Source organism: Carcharodon carcharias, chromosome 3 (genome assembly GCF_017639515.1).
Source record: "Carcharodon carcharias isolate sCarCar2 chromosome 3, sCarCar2.pri, whole genome shotgun sequence".
Taxonomy (NCBI): Eukaryota; Metazoa; Chordata; class Chondrichthyes; order Lamniformes; family Lamnidae; genus Carcharodon; species Carcharodon carcharias.
The window spans coordinates 45,676,040-45,688,577 of NC_054469.1; the positions used below are offsets into that span (position 1 = coordinate 45,676,040).

The 12,538-nt window shown below is 40.8% G+C and overlaps 1 protein-coding gene across 2 annotated transcripts in view; it reads right to left on the reverse strand.

Annotated features, from left to right (window-relative positions):
• The window catches only part of ccny (cyclin Y), a 266,160-nt gene that overhangs the window by 202,744 nt on the left and 50,878 nt on the right, over positions 1 to 12,538 (reverse strand). Inside the window, exon 1 of one of the 2 annotated variants that reach the window (XM_041184301.1) lies at positions 3,452 to 3,619. The exons of the other annotated variant lie outside the window; for it this stretch is intronic. The gene's annotated coding sequence lies outside the window, so the exon portion shown is untranslated. Of the gene's footprint in view, positions 1 to 3,451; positions 3,620 to 12,538 lie in introns of those variants that run through there. 2 annotated transcript variants of the gene reach the window in all.

The window sequence follows — 12,538 nt, forward strand, 5'->3', positions numbered from 1 at the left end:
TGAACAGATTTCAACTGAACACTGCTCAACACACCCTCTGATTGTGTAATGTTAACTGGGTACACAGAGGAGGAATAAACAGGTCCATTTTGGGTTGTCAGGCTGCAACAAGCAGGGTACGGCAAGGATCAGTGCTTGGACCTCAGTTATTCATAATCTATATTACTGAGTTAGATGAGCGGACCAGGTGTAACATATGCAAATTTGCTGATGGGGCAAAGTTAGGTGGGAAAGTAAGCCGTAAGGAAAATGACACGAGACTGCAAAGGGATATGGGCAGGTTAAGCGAATGGACAAGAATATGACAGAAGAGATAGAATGTGGGGAGTGTGAAGTTATCCATTTTGGAAGGAAAAGGAATAAAGCTGAATTTTTTTTTTAAATGTTAAGTGACTGGGAAATGCTGGTATCTAGAGAGACTTGGGTGTCCTTGCCCTTGCCACAAAGTTAACATGTAGGTTAGCAAGCAACTGGAAAAGCAAATGGTAAGTTAGTCTTTATTATAAAGAGATTGGAATATGAAGGTCATGTGTCTTTATGGTGGTTGGGAGGGAGGAAGGGGATTGGGGTTGCATGTGCTGCATCCTAACCTGTAGCTGGAGGCATGACCTGGAGAGACTGGGAATGTTATACTTCCAACGATGTCCTCAGGGTCACGACCAAACCCAGTCAGATCTAGGGCCTGGCCAGAGAGCAGGAATGGTAGATCACAAGCAGGTGACTGCAGCTGGAGACCCACGGGATCGGATTGAACCCTGCCATTCCAGGAGGTGGGGCAAGAAGCTTAGGGTAAGGGAGGCCCAAGGCTTCCCCGTGAGTTTCAGAGGAGCACTCCTGCAACAAAACCCAAAACAAAAATCAAAAAATTACAAGTTTCTTCTGGCTCACAATCACCCTCCCAGCAAGTTTAGCAACATGGAAATCACTACTGCTTCCCAGCTCAGGCCTTAGACTAAAATAGGTCAGTTCTGGCTGACATTACCCTGATTTTTTTTTTATATTTGTTTTTTTTTATTCGTTGGGATGTGGGCATGGCTAGGCAAACATTTATTGCCCATCCCAAATTGCCCTTGTTCAGAGGGCATTGCTGTGGGGCTGGAGTCACGTGTAGGCCAGACCAGGTAAGGACAGCAGATTTCCTTCTCTAAAGGACATTAGTGAACCAGGTGGGTTTCCATGGCCATCCTTAGACTTTTAAATCCAGGTTTTTCTGCTCGCCGTGGCAGGATTCGAAACAGAGGATCCCGATTACTAGTCCAACAACAATAACCATAACACCATTGCCTCCGCTATATGTCTGCGGAGTTAAACAGGGCCTAGCCAGGTTGGGGTGGGTGTGCTGCTTACTTGCCCAATAAAAAGGTTAATACTGAGACATGGTGGAAAAACAGTAGCATCAGGAGATGCAAGTCATTCCCCTCATCCTGTTCTTGTTAGTTGGAGGGAGTTGGAATTCAGAACAATATACTTAGCACAATGAGAGGGTCAAAACACATTGCACAAAAAACTGCTACACAAAAAAAAAATGATTTTATAGGTTAGTTCACTGGCACTTCATTGGAGGATGTACAGCCTAAAACCAGTGTTGGGGAATAGAGGTAAGTCAAGAAAGTAAAACTGCTTTTTTGATTCACTTTTAATATAAATTCCATTATCCAAGATTATATAAGTTTGACAATTTGATAAACTTTATTAAACAAGGATAAATCATTAAAACTATTGGAATGGCACAAATTACAGTCAAGATCTTCTAGCATTTAATGTAACAAAAATAATGGCTTAAAAACAAAAAACTGCGGATGCTGGAAATCCAAAACAAAAACAGAATTACCTGGAAAAACTCAGCAAGTCTGGCAGCATCAGCGGAAAAGAAAAGAAAAAACATAATGGCTTGTTTTATTTATATTACATTGTTGACTTTTTTAAAAAAGCATCACACTTAACCTGACAGTAGATTTAAGGTATCCAATCACATTTTTCGTTAAACGATCTGATTACAACAACTAGAGCCTGGAGGATTCCAGAGTCATTTCCTGCTCCATGCTGCTTTGTTTGTCTCAGCCAAAAGCAGTGGTGGACACAATACAACTGACCTCAGCAGCCCCTAGCTGGAGAGGGGAATGGCAACTGAAATGCACATTCTCAATGGCTGAGCAGAGATCTCCCCCTTCCCCTCTGTTGAAAAACTCAAATGGAGATCAGACAAGGCCAGAACTGGACCTGCCTCTGCACTTCAACAGGCTGCCAATATTCATGACCAATGCTTATACATGCAAAAATGCTCAAGGGTTACCTGCACTTGCAAAATTGCATACCAGTGTGCGTCACTGCCTTCAGAACAGGAAGGGAGAAAAACTGGATGTTAAACTAAAAGACAAAGGGGTCCAATTTTCATTAACACGTACAACACGGAACAAGAGACAGCCACACAGAGATCTGCCATTTTACAAAACAGTAAGTATATACCAGACTTTGATATAGATTGAATTGAAAATTCACAACCATACCCTCAGGACATTCTGATTTACAAGTTTAACTCCTCTCTAAAACACCAAAGGCACTTTGAATAAAACTAGCCCAGCGCATACCATTCATAATGCAAGTGTCAATCACCACCACCTCACAATAATGCAGAATTACTTAAATCATGCCTTCCACCTGCATTAAAAGAAAATGCTAGATAAACCAGGAACAGTAAAATACTGAAAAGGTGCAAATTGTTTTATCTAAACAAGGTCAAAGATTTGAGCCAACAGCAAATTCTAATGGATCATTTGGATCATAAAATAACCCTCTTTCTTGAAACCATTCTAATTGGCCAAGGCTGAGAGTGTCGCTAAGAAAACACTTTTTTAAAAAGAGCATTATTTCTAATGCATTTTTTTTTTAATTGGCCAATTTTTTTTTTCAGGGATAAAAGCAAGATACTGCAGATACTGGAATTAGTTCAATGTTACCGTCAAGATGCCCTATGTACTACGATAACTGTCAAGCCAAACAACTTCTTCAAGCACTCTTCTATTTGTTTACATTTGAAGAGAAACAGATGGTACTGGTGTGTCTGTAAGTTCCTACAGAGACTAAAAGTTCTCTTACTTCATATTCCACATTTTTCCATTTCCAACTTGCATACAAAGAAAAACAATTGAAGTCAGGGGTATAATCTTCAAACATAAGATAAATGGCTATAAAATTATCAAATGTTTCATAAAAGCAAAGATCTTTTATAATTTCATGCTTCTAAGTTTCCCCTCAGAACTCTAAAAGGTAAATCATGGGTAAACTGGACCTCCTCAAGCTATACAGACCTTCCACTGCCAAATCTCAATCTCACATTTCCCTGTATTAAATTGCACCTGCCATTTCACAACTCAGTGATCAAGGTTGCCAAGATCCTTTCGAATTTGTGCACACTGTTATTAGCCATCAGCTCAGCTGGTGCTACGTTTACCTCTGAATCAGAAGGATGTGGGTTCAAGTCTCATTCCAGATGCGTGAGCACAAAAATCATGTCTGACACTCTAGTGTGGTGCTGGGAGTGCTGCACTGTAAAGAATATTTTGAAGAAGGGCAGGGAGTTTTCCACTGTATCCTGGTCAATATTTATCCCTCAATCGACACCACTAAAAAAAAAGATAACCCGGTCATTATTACATTTCTGCTTTCTCGGAATTTACCGTACGCAAATTAGCCACTGCATTTTTGTAAAGTATTCCAGTTCATCCTGTTGTCATGAAAGGTGCAAAATAATTACAAATCTTTTCTTTTTATTCAACTGCTGGAAAATCAGCCGAGGATAGAATCAACTAGATAAAAACAAAAAACTGCGGATGCTAGAAATCCAAAACAAAAACAGAAATACCTGGAAAAACTCAGCAGGTCTGGCAGCATCGGCAGAGAAGAACAAAGTTGACGTTTCGAGTCCTCATGACCCTTCAGGGGTCTTCGGGACTCGAAACGTCAACTTTGTTCTTCTCCGCCGATGCTGCCAGACCTGCTGAGTTTTTCCATAGAATCAACTTGAGTTGGATGATCAGTCATGGTCATAATGAATGGCGGAGCAGGCTCGAAGGGCCAAATGGCCTTCTCCTGCTCCTAGTTTCTATATTTCTATAAACTTGACCACCTCCCACCATGGTCAAATAGGCTGTAAAAGTTCATCGCTTTGCCTCGTACATGAAGAATGGCCACAATGTGAGTCATAGGCCATAGCACTATATCCCAGTAAACAGTATCTGGAGAGGGGTTGGATCAGGAACTGAGCAAATTAAGAAATACGTGATGGTTGCAGCACAGATTGAACATCATGTAGGGAAATTCCCGAGGGCTTTCAAAAGTGAAACGAAAAAATATGGGCAAATTGTTATTTTCCTGCCTCTGTTCTGCTTAACATAACTTTGTCAACTATTATAAACACAAATGAGTTATACTGGATCTAATACAGCATTCAAATCAGGAAGTAACTAACAAATGGTTTACCTTTCAACTAGTCACTGATTTACTTAGGTTAGAATCCTACCTAAAAGGTGAGGTGGCTTTTGTTCAGAAAGCCTCAAATATGCCATACTTATGAACACTGCAATTTGCAACTCAAGAAATCACGAAATATTACACAAATATCACTATAAAAATACCCCAAGACCAACAACTTGAAATTTTCTGTTATCTAAACAAGTTTTCAAGACAATTTAAAAACAAACCACAGATGCTGTCAGACCTGCTGAGTTTTTCCAGCAGTTTTTGTTTCAGATTTCCAGTATCCGCAGTATTTTATATTAAAAACAAATCTATCCACTAGACAACCAGCCGTGCAAAGTTTTTTAACTCTTTTTCACAAAGAGTAAAGATATTATCTAATTTCTCAGAAACACCTCAGAACACTTCAGACTTTGCTCTGAAGTGCTGTGATTGTCATGCTGGCCTCTATAACATAGACATTTATGCATCTGCAGAATCTCCATTTGACACTCAGATTAATATATCAGACAGTACTTTCCCACTCGTGATCATTTCACTGCATCAAGAAAAATGTAATTGCTCACTCGTCCTCAAAACAGCAGAATATAAATTACAATGATTATTGTTTCCTCTGAAAATTTGTACAAGCATGTTTGTTGGGTAAGGGTCATCACACTGGACGATCAAGTGAGAGCATGTAATTACATATTAATGATCCTGCAAACAGCAAATAACCAATCATATACAGACTGCCAGGGGCAAGGGTGGTGGCTTAAGGAGTAGCGAAGGAATAGAAGGGCAAAAATCAATCATAGCTATTGTGCTGCACAACTGCTGGTTTGGAACAGTTGTTTGATCTGGGAGATGAGGAACAGAAAACAGCACCCATAACGTCTGACGTATTTGCCCCGCTTGAAGCAAGAACAGATCTCATATCCAAAATTTAAAAAGGATACAGAATCACTTAAGAAGGTGCAAAAGAAAATGATTTACTTGAATCGCACCCGGACTGAGAGGATATATCTATCAGGAAAGATTGAACAAGCTCAACCTCTTTTCTCTAGAAAAGACTCGGGGGTAACCTGATAGAGGTCTTTAAAATTATGAAAGGGTTCAATAAGAGATGATGTTGCACTTGCAGGGGAGAACAGGACCAGGAGCCATAATTACAAGATTGTCACAAATAAATCCGATTAGGGAATTCAGGAGGAACTTCTTTATCTAGGGACTGATTAGAATACCACAAGGAGTATTTGAGGCAATTAGCATAAATGCGTTCAGGAGGAAGCTAGATAAACTCGAGGGAGATAGAGATAGAAGGATATGTTGATGGGCTTAGTTGAAGGAGGGTAGGAGGAAGATTGTGTGGAGCATTAACACTAGCATGGACCTGTTGGACTGGATATCCTTTTTCTGTGCTGTAAATACTGTGTACCAGTTCTGTGTAAACATCTGGCCATTTTTCCTGTGCTAGTAGATACTGAATTTCTGTGATTTAAACAGGTCAATAATGTAATCTGAAGAGTTTATAGAATTTTCAGTTCTTTTTTGAGCACACAGAACTTAATACTTCCTTACACAAAAGGGATATGAAGAACCGCACATTGATTTTAAATTGGCATTTAAAGGACAAATGCTGCCACAGAACCTTTAGTATATTCCACAAGATGATGGCAGTATGTTATAATCAGTGACATGGGGTCTAAAAACCTGCTTCATTCATGTGGCACAACTATGCCAGGTACAGGGCATGGGTGGGCGGAGGGGGGTTTGGGAGGGGTGCAATCGGTGAAGGCTTTGCACCAAAGCTGCATTTTAAAAATACAGCCTCATTCAGACTCCCAAAAATAAAGTCAGAGTTTATCTGCAAATCCAAGCAATCTATGCCAATGTGAGGGTGAGGGTATCAGCTGGCAAAAAGCCAAAGGTAACTTCCTGTTCCTCTTAAATCAAAAGCTGCTGAGCAATTGCAGTTTAAAAAAAATGCTACTCCTTGAAGAGCAAGTTTTTTTTATATTACAGCTTTGTTTGTTGAGCGACATAAATTTTTCTTCCTATTACCATCCACCAGTCTGAGGTGTTTCACTGACCTCTGCAGCTACACAGTGCAGAAGAATGGCCCACCCTATCTGGGAACTGGAGAACAAGGCGAGCTTCCAGGGCAGTCATTAGGAGAAGTGTCTGACTATAATTGAAGCAAAAGGCACAGATCACCATTACCCAGGTGGGCTGATCCACAGATTCTCAATAGTACTGCCGCATGCCACAAAGAGACTTGACACGTGAGGACATTGTCCAGGACTGGGCTTGCTGTATCAGCAGAAAAAAAGTAAGCAAGAGATTAGAACTTGAAGCACAAGTCCAGGTCACCGACGTGTAATTGGACATCATGCCATGAAATTAAGTGTTATGGCCTTGAAGGTCAGAGCTGCAGTAAAGTTTACATTCTGCACCATGAAAGTGTGCCATCCTGAAATATAGCAATGCATGCGAAGCAAAGCACAAGCAGTAAAGTTGCATGGGGCTGGCATGGGTGAGGAGAAACCTTTTCAAAAAGCCATGTATGGGCCACCATGAGATACATGGTATTACTGGGTGCTGTTTCACAGCCCCATTTCCTCCAAGTATATTGCCATGTGATCCAGGAATCCTCTCATGTCCCTTAGACAAGAGAAAGGGTGAGTGGACAGCTATGTTTAAAGTATTGAAATGATCATAGGTGGAAATTTCAAGCCAGATAGTGCTACAAGGTTCCTTCCACTGCACCTTCCAAACTCTCAGCCTCTACAGACTAGAAGGACAATGGCAACAGACGCATGGGAACACCACCACCCACAAGCTCCCCTCCAAACCACACACCATCCTGGAATTAGAACTATATCGCCGTTCCTTCGCTGTCACTTCCTCCCTAACAGCACCATGAATGCACCTACAACATATGGACTGCAGTGGTTCAAGGTGGTGCTCACTACAACCTTCTCAAAAGCAATTTAGAGTTGAGCAATAAATGCTAACAAGGCTCACATCCCAAAACGAATATACAAAATAAATGGATACCTCTTTCAAAGAGCCAGCACAGGCACAATGGGCCAAATGGCCTCATTGTGATGTATCATAGCATAATTCTATGACATGCAACAGCCATCTTCGGAAAAGCACAGTTCCAAAAAACCACAATAAGGTGAAGTTTTTGATGGCTTTCATTGCAGGAGGAACACTGTCCAAGGTACCAGGGGAACTCTTCTCCTTGATAAAAACAAAAAAACTGCGGATGCTGGAAATCCAAAACAAAAACAGAATTACCTGGAAAAACTCAGCAGGTCTGGCAGCATCGGCGGAGAAGAAAAGAGTTGACGTTTCGAGTCCTCATGACCCTTCAACAGAACTTGAGTTCGAGTCCAGGAAAGAGCTGAAATATAAGCTGGTTTAAGGTGTGTGTGTGGGGGGCGGAGAGATAGAGAGACAGAGAGGTGGAGGGGGTTGGTGTGGTTGTAGGGACAAACAAGCAGTGATAGAAGCAGATCATCAAAAGATGTCAACGACAATAGTACAATAGAACACATAGGTGTTAAAGTTAAAGTTGGTGATATTATCTAAACGAATGTGCTAATTAAGAATGGATGGTAGGGCACTCAAGGTATAGCTCTAGTGGGTTTTTTTTTAATAATGGAAAAGGAAAATCTTTATAATTTGTTGGGAAAAAAAAAGAGAAGGGGGAAACAGAAAGGGGGTGGGGATGGGGGAGGGAGCTCACGACCTAAAGTTGTTGAATTCAATATTCAGTCCGGAAGGCTGTAAAGTCCCTAGTCGGAAGATGAGGTGTTGTTCCTCCAGTTTGCGTTGGGCTTCACTGGAACAATGCAGCAAGCCAAGGACAGACATGTGGGCAAGAGAGCAGGGTGGAGTGTTAAAATGGCAAGCGACAGGGAGGTTTGGGTCATTCTTGCGGACAGACCACTAGAGCTATACCTTGAGTACCCTACCATCCATTCTTAATTAGCACATTCGTTTAGATAATATCACCAACTTTAACTTTAACACTTATATGTTCTATTGTACTATTGTCGTTGACATCTTTTGATGATCTGCTTCTATCACTGCTTGTTTGTCCCTACAACCACACCAACCCCCTCCACCTCTCTGTCTCTCTATCTCTCCGCCCCCCACACACACACCTTAAACCAGCTTATATTTCAGCTCTTTCCTGGACTTGAACTCAAGTTCTGTCGAAGGGTCATGAGGACTCGAAACGTCAACTCTTTTCTTCTCCGCCGATGCTGCCAGACCTGCTGAGTTTTTCCAGGTAATTCTGTTTTTGTTTTGAACTCTTCTCCTTTGTTGAACAGCAGCAGGACCAAGATGAACCACTCGAACAAGCAGATAGGCACCTCAGTTCAAAATTTCATCTAAAATGGAGCTTGATCCCTCAACCTGCTAACCCAGATGGACACAAACCACTGCATCGAAACATTCGGTTAAAAAAAATGCTTCTTTTGACTACAGTATTCTTATTACGCCTTATCAAGTCACGTAGCAATTTTACAATGTTTAGCATGCAGCTTTTCAAATGCAGCAAATGTTGGCACCCTAACATTTGTAATGATATTGCAGATTGTATGCAATGAGCTTCGCCTACAATGGGCATTGACTTTGTGAATGGCAATACAGTGAACAATCCTGTCAGAGATCACTAGAAAAAGGGATTCAACTGGTAAAAGCAACATTTACCTTTGTAACAGAATCAGAAGAAAGCTTCAAATACATAGCAGGCCTGTCTTGCCTGTCTTTCATCTGTCCTCATTCCAAGGGTTGGCCTACGTAGTAAGTAGGAAGACTTTCAAATTTTCAACTGCATTTAAAGAATGGCGGTTTGTGCTTACAAACTATCGCAGTCGTGGCTGTATGATTAATGACCTACAGGCCATTAGATTGGGAGGACTATGTTCTACTTTTAAATGCTTAATTCCATTCAACTTTATTGTAAAAGTTGTGTTGCTTTCATGCGTCAAATGTCAGCCAGGGTACCCATATTCCTTAAGTTACAATGGGAATTTAGGCCAATCTAGGCCCCTCTATAAATGTTTACACAACTTAAAAATGAATCAGTGGTGCAAAAATATACAAGCAAACTCCAGAATGAGAATGAACATAGATATCCATCCTCATTAGTGTCATTTCCCAACACAATTCTAATCATTCAAGTAAATTATCTCATTGATGTACCTACAATAAGAAATAGTAATTATATTGCACTTTCAGCATAACAAAGTGTCCCAAGGCACTTCACAAGAGTATTATAAAAGAAAGAAGTATAACACTGAGTCGCATAAGCAGATGCTAGGGCAGACGACCAAATGCTTTGTCTAAGAGGTAGGTGTTAAGCAAGGCAGAGAAATTTACGGAGGGAATTCTCAGGCCCAAAATGTATTTTTTTAAATAATTACACAGATTACTTATTGAGTATACTGTAATCAAGGGCTTGGTAGTGCAATGCCAAACTCTATTTTTCTGAGAAACTGGGAGGGGAATTTTGGGAATTGAGTGATTAAAACACTCAATTCAGGCGCACATCTTTAGGTTAACTTGAAAAAGGAAGTGTACTTCCAGACAGAGTTCTTCATTACTGATATTCCAGGTTAGGTGATTAATGATAAAACTTCCTGCACAATACATATGACACAGGGCTGCTACCTACTGCAAGTGTTTATGCGTTGACAGCAGTAATGTCAAACAGTCACTTCTCCAGTAAAATAAACACTCAGGTAAAAGTCCTTAAAACTTTACTTCCAGCCATTCATACACTACAGCACTTAGAAGCCTGTGTTTGGATTACATTTCATGAATTCAGGGACCAATAAAAATGATTCTATATGACTGATCTTATCCTTAGAGTTTTAAGAACTAACAAACACATTAACTCAACTGTAATAAACACAGTAGGAGTAGCAACATCATTACTGCTCCTAATAAAAAGCTCTAATTATTTACCCAACATATTCATAAAAAAATCCTTATGAATATCTTCAAACCACATGTTCACTATAGTAAAGTGCAGAACTACTCAACTAATTAAAGTATTGTGCCAGAGTGACTTTCTTCTCTCCCCTCGTTGCCATGCAGCTAATTATGATTAAGGCTGGGCTTTTGTCCTTGAAATTTCATGGAAAACACATGAAAAATAAACTCCACTTAAAAGGTAGCCCCACAGTGCAGGCTACCAATAATACTAAATTAGATGTTAAGCAGCAGATAACATGTTTGTCTTTCACAGAATTGCCAGGGCCAGCGAAAAGGGTATTGTTTGTATTAACTAATGATGACTGGTAAAAATATATACATCTACTTATGCGATGGTATTACGCATTCAGTGTCCATTATCACCACTGCTTCTGCCAATCGAGATCACATTTGACTGGCTGAGGCGATGGCCTTTGTCTCAGTTCTTTCTGACGACCATTGAATTTTATGCCTCAGTTGATACTTAATCAACTGTTAATAAGAAGGAGAACATTTCAAAGATCTACTTCAGTCTTGCAGAATGGGCAAATGACATTCAGCACAGGTGAATGTGAAGCTGCACTTTTTGGTAGGAAGAATTGGGGGGGGGGGTTGTCATTTCTTGCTTGGAAGCTGCAAGTCTAGGTAGGATAGAAGAACAAAGGGATGTCAGAGTACAAATACAGCAATCACTAAAAGCTGCACCACAGATTAACAAGGGCATTAGAAAAAAAAGGCAAAGCAAGTGCTAGGCTTTATTCCTAAAGGGCTAGGAATGAGAAGTAGGGGAATTATGCTGAACCTTTATCGAACCTTGGTTAGACCACATTTAAGAGTACTGCGTAGAATTCTAGTCACCATATTACAAAAAGGATATAGAAGCACTGGAGAGATTGCAGAGACGATTTACAAGTTGACGCCAAAAAACGTGTGGGTATAAATATCAGAAAAGAATTGACAAGCTGGGTCCCTTTTCTCTTGGAAAAAAAAGGCTGAGGGGTGACCAAATAGAGGTCTTTAAAATGATGAAAGCTTTTGATAGAGTGGAAACAGGGAGAATGTTTCCTCTTGTGGCGAATAGCATAACAAGAGGCCATCAAGATAAGATAGTCACCAAGAAATCCAAAGGAGAATTCAGAAGAAACTTCTTCAACTAAACAGTGGTGAGAATGTGGAACTCGCTACTACAGGGAATGGTTGTAGTAAATAGTACAGATGCATTTAAGGAGAAGCTAGATAAACATATGAGGGGGAAAAGAATCAATGGTTACAATGGTAGATTAAGGTGAGAAAAGATGGGAGGATTCTCAAGCAGAGCATAAACACCAGCATGGACTGGTTGGGCCAAATGGCCTGTTCCTTTGCCAGATATTTTATGTAGTCTGTAAGAATAGGCTTGGCCTAATCTGAATACCATCAATTAACTTATGTACAGATTCTAAAGGAAAAGATCATGAATACATTATAAAACCTACAGAAAGGCACTGTGAAACAACAGCTCACTGTACAGCACCAAGGGCTGATCCATTACAGGGACTAAGGGGCTGGATTTAAAACTACACGGCAAGGTGAGGGACCCTGAAGTGCCCCAGTCTGCTTCCCCCCACCCCCACCATTTATTATGCCAATTAATTCTCGTTGCAGCCAATTAGCAAACATTCAGTGGGAAGGAAGACAATCATGGGTGCACAGGGAGCTTGCATCTTGACTAGAAGCCCTTCCCCTGGCTCCAGACCAACCTTGCAGCTATTATCAGGTTATTTGCAACAAGAGAGGCTCTAGGCATCTCCTCTTAACATTCAATGGCATTACCATTGCTGAATCCCCCACTATCAACATCCTGGGGGTTACCATTGACCAGAAACTGAACTGGACCAGCCATATAAATACTGTGGCTGCAAGAACAGGTCAGAGGCTCGGAATTCTGCAGGAAGTAACTCACCTCCTGACTCCCCAAGGCCTGACCACCATCTAAAAGGCACAAGTCAGGAGTGTGATGGAATACTCCCCACTTGCCTGGATGAGTGCAGCTCCAACAAATACTCCAAAAGCTCGACACTAACCAGGACAAGGCAACCTACTT